Below are 5051 nucleotides of genomic sequence, written 5' to 3'. Positions count from 1 at the left end.
CCGGGGCCCGGGGCCCGGGCCCCCCTACCGCGGCTGCTCTGTCACTCAGCGACGCGCATAGACGTCATGGCGGGCCTCATGACGCTCGTGGGCGCACGGCCCGGGGCGCCTCTACCCGCGCCGTGACAGACACGGGTGCGGCCTGTGGCGCACACACGCGGGTATAGAACCCGGCGAGGGGTGCTCTTGTGTCCCGGGCTGACAGTACTCCTGGTGTACTCCTGGAGTGTACTCCAGGTGAGTTCTGGGTGCACTCCGACTGTACTCCGTATGTATACTTTGTGTGTACTCCCGACTGTGCTCCGGTTCGGTTGTAACCAGAGGTGAACAACTCGTGTATTCCTCTGTTACGGGGTCCTGGTCCTGTATTACATTGTATTCCCTGATATTACTTGTATTCCGTGTATTAGCTTGTATATTACCCTGTATGACCACAAATAACTTGCGCAATGTTACGCAACATTACCTTGTATTACTTTGTAATACTTCAAATCACTAAAAATAATTTTTGCAGTGTTTGTATTACCACGTATTACTGTAAAAATTATTAGTGATTTAAAGTACAAAGTAATACAAGGTAATATTGCGTAACATTGCGCAAGTTATTTGTGGTGATACAGGGTAATATACAAGCTTTACCGCCGAAACTCAGAGCTTGCGTCGCCGACCCCTCGGCCCGGACCCCGGTCGGAGACCTGGACGCGCGAGCGTCAGCAGAGCGCCGGCGGTCAACAAGGGGTACCGCATCAGAAAGTGCGGCGTCAGGAGAGATGGAAGTGTCATACATTTTTAGCAGATGATACCTTAAATAGCTTTAGACTAAACATAAAACATATATATAAAACTTTAAGGTGTCAGCAGCTTGTACTCTCGAGAAGGGCAGAGAACCAAAGCGCATGACGTCACCCAGATGTATAAGGGGCGCGAGAAGTCGCCAGCGCCGCCCGTGCCCACCAACAATACCCAACAATACTGAGCCACGGATGCCGCCCGGCCTGCCTGCTGCCTGCTGCCCCCTATCCTATCTCTTCCTCTATGCCATGCCGCTAGTCCGTTGAATCGCAAGAAAGCAATTGCTAAAAGTGACAAACAGCCATAAACAAATAACAGCAAAATATGAGAGAAAATTAGGGCACAGACATATCCTTAAATTTGTATCATCTGCTTTCACGATACGTCTCGACGTAGCTTTTTTGTGAACGGATTGGATTGCCCTATGTGCATAATTATATAAAATAAAAACTGTAGTAAGTTTTGCGTATAATTAACGCTTTGTCATGACGGTGGAGCGTTATAATGTCGCACGGTGCTGCGGGGATTAAGATAATTTGGTGTTTTTCCGCTCCGTCCGCGCTCCCTCCCGCGGGAGTGTGGATGCCAGTTTGTGAACTAGGCCAGCCCGGGACAGCCACGCGGCGTCTAGCCGGCTGTAGCTCCCTGCTCCCGAGGCTCCCCCCGGCTCCCGAGCTCCGCCCTCTGTGACGCAGACAGACCCCCTACCAGTTGTTGCCTTCAACACATGCACGGGGCTCCCGCCGAAGTCAAGGTCAGGCAGGCATCTAAAAAGAATCAAAGACAGTGTGATCTTGCGACTTTATCGTTGCAGTCAGCCAGGCAGAAGCAATACTACCCTAAATCTCCATTCATTTGAGGTGCCTAGCCCACCCGAAGTAGGGCACACGAAGGAGAGAAAACTTTGTTACTAAGTGTGAAGTGATAATCTTATCTTAAAAGTCGGTCGGTCAGTAACATATTTAACTAACATAGCATGTTTGAGTCAAACCAGTCTGAGAAAGACAATATTGCCTATTGAAGTTGAAAGAGAAGTCAGCACAGCACCTCAGGGGGACGATAAACAAAGTTAGTAAAGAAAAGTGGTGGCTGCTATGTTGTGGTCCGCATTGTCATTTTGTCAGTCGGATGGACGGATCCGGCGGGGCGGATATTCCCCAGGTTGGGGTCGGGCGGCTCCCTCCGCCGGGGGTCGGGTCGGGCCCCAGGGTCACTCCATACACGCGCGCCTGACTGTACAAAGAGGATGCTGCAGTCCCGGGAGTGCACCGAGCTCCCTGCCATTGGGAAAACACGGGGCAGGAAGCAGCACACCAGGGGCAGTGCGGCCAGCGTAACGAAACCGAAACCGAAACCGCGAGGGCCAAGAAGTAAGGGCCGCGCTAGAGCGCCGCACCCGACCAAGTCCATTATCGCATTCGGTTGCGATGTCGCGACACGGATACACAGATACATAGACCCGCGCCGGACCGGAAGTGACTCAACGGCGTTATCGGCGCCTAGGGTCTGAGGTAGACAGATTTATCAGGGTCACTTCTACAGCAACAAAGAAAAATTTATTTGACTCTCTCGTCTCTCATGATTGTCACAAGACAATACCCTAACTGTTGAAAGTTTTGTAAAGTACATAGTGTCTGTATGATAAGGGAAATACTTAAAGAATCGGCGGTAAAAGATGTTGACACACATGAAAATTGTGACAACCTACATTACGTTACATACTTGTATATAAAGAGGGCGGGGCAGGAAATGGTGATTTTAAAAGCTTAATATCATAGGAAAACACGGGCAAGAAAAAAAAAGAACGTCATGTTGCACCGCGGGCGGTGCTATCGCGGCGGCGCCGTTTGAGCACACAGAGAGAGAGGCAAGTGAATGAATAGCAAATGAGGTAGGAGGACAGGTTCAAGTCCCTAGCGGAGACATCACGTCTTTACGTCACGAGGAATGGGAATGAACGAGCTGTGTCGAAAACGCGTGGACGCGTGGAACTAGCGCCAACCACGACTTGCATGGTTTTTATGTATCTATTTTGATGTTTGATTATTCACGATACGGACTTTGTCAATTTCTTGACGCCCTCCTGCCTGCTTTGATACAGACGCTGGAAGTGCAAACTCCCCTGTACTGAGCTCAATAAAATATGGACCCTAACCCCTCATCACTAGGCTCGAAAATCTGGCGCTCCATTGCGGGAGAAGGTGCAAAGGGGTGGGAGAAGTTAACTTTCAGCGTCTATTACGTCGGCCTTGAAGGCTTTTATGGACCAGCCCGCCCGCCCCACCCCGCCCGAGGAGGGGCGCGGTGGAAGGAACCAGGTGGAAGGACCTCTCTGGAGGAGGGGGAAGGGAAGGGGCATCGGCCTTGCCCGGGCCTCGCCTCCGAAGAGCCGGTTCGTACCGAGGGCAAGGGCTGCCGCCGGCCAGGCGTCTGCAGCCGGGCCAGAAGCGGCGTGCCAGGGGCAGAGCGTCGTCTGCTGCGGCTGCCACACAACTGCACTGAGGCCTTGACGCCCTGCCGAACCCAGCCCGCCCCGCCCCGGTGCAGCACGCCCAGCCTCTCACGTAGTCCCCGGCGCCAAACGGAACGCTCCCTCTGGACCGCTGCACACCTTTACAGTGTCAAAAAATGATGCAACCATTGATTACACCAATTATTTCCAGGAAAAAAGTTCGTAGATATTTTACCGGAAAAAAATTGCAGACAGTAAATTTGCCTGTTAATAATTTATGTGTGGAAATTAATATTATAGGCGTATTGTTGGATGTCTACAAGCGTTACATATTCAGTAATTCAGAAAATGTCGATTATACTAGTGAAGACCGAGCAAAAATGCTTTAAAACGGTGCCTCATGGGGTCACACCTGCCTGCCGCTGCACAAGCGGACTGTGTCGACACACTCGCCCCTCCACCCTCTTACACTTGGTATCATCGTCGTATTTCCATTGCGAAGGGGCGTGGGTGGGGGAGGGGGGCAGTCCCCGTACGCTTCCCTCTTTCTCAGACTCACCTTGCTGCACCTTGCGGTCCATCTATATCGCACGCAATTTCACGTGAAACAAGACAAGGTCCCCGGTTACGTTCGGAGACCGCACGGACCGCACAGAGCGGCCCGGCCGGCGGGGCCGAGCCACCGCACCGTGACTGCACACATTCTGCAGTGTCGGCATGACCGAACAGAGATACGCGTTTCTTTCACGGACTAATAATAACTGCTGCAGAACCGCGGGGGCGGCCCGGCTCCGACTGATTCCCCGAGAGGGGGCAGGGCGGGGGCGGGCAATCCTCCAAGATTATGCACCGCGCGTCAGCAGGAGGGGGTCAAGGGATCAATGGAGGACTCTGTAGGTAAAGGTCGAAGCCTCATCATTGTCTCGAAGCATTGTATGCGCAGAGCCGACACGGCGTGAGCTTAGTCGCGGTAAACGCACGGTTAAAAAGTTGAATGGCCGCGTGCACACTACTAGTCAGAAAGGCTTTTAGTGAGTTGTACATGTACAGCAGTACTAATTGGAAAAACAAGGCTGTTTTAGTTTTTTTTCGGATGACCTGACGCGAAAACGTTTGCTGTGCTGGGCGTCCATAAGGGGCATATGATGAGGTGCTACAGGGCAGGACTTTAAGCTAACATGGCAAGACGCGAGACGATCTAAACGTGGCCGTTTAGCTCTACAGAACAACGTGCTTATAAAAGATACCGCGCAAATAACAGACAGGAGGTGTGGTCATGTGTCGCTCCAGTCAAGCTCGTCCGCCCGCTGATCTTTATGCTCACCACGCGCTCCAGTGAGTGGCTTTGGGGCCGCGCGGCGCCAGGTCTGCGGCCCGCTCGACTTGACCCGCTCGGCTATAAGATCCACCACATCATCCGCCAACGTGGAGTTTATCGGCTCTGAAGGAATGTGAGGGGGGGTGTGGACCAATACTGCAGGGTGACCCGGCACGAGAGTTGTGCAACAAGGACGACACCACGACCTCAGGCAGGACGGGCACGAGCGCGAGCGAGCCGGCCGGTCCGTCAGCGCCGTCGGCCTTGGCACCACCACCCGCGCGCCACGCGGGTCACATGGGCGGGGCACCCCGGGCCTGGCGGGCGGGCCGTCCCGTTACGCACCGGAGGCCGGCGGGGCTGCCTACCTCACGGCGGCTGCAGCGCCCCTGCAGGGCGGGCCGTCCCGTTACGCACCCGAGGTCCGCGGTACTGCCTACCTCACGGCGGCCGCAGCGCCCCTGGCGGGCGGGCCGTCCCGTTACGCAC

This window comes from Frankliniella occidentalis, unplaced genomic scaffold (genome assembly GCF_000697945.3).
Source record: "Frankliniella occidentalis isolate FOCC.00 unplaced genomic scaffold, Focc_3.1 Scaffold1, whole genome shotgun sequence".
Taxonomy (NCBI): domain Eukaryota; kingdom Metazoa; phylum Arthropoda; class Insecta; order Thysanoptera; family Thripidae; genus Frankliniella; species Frankliniella occidentalis.
The sequence above is the reverse complement of the archived record's forward strand: the minus strand, read 5'-3'. Positions refer to the sequence as shown.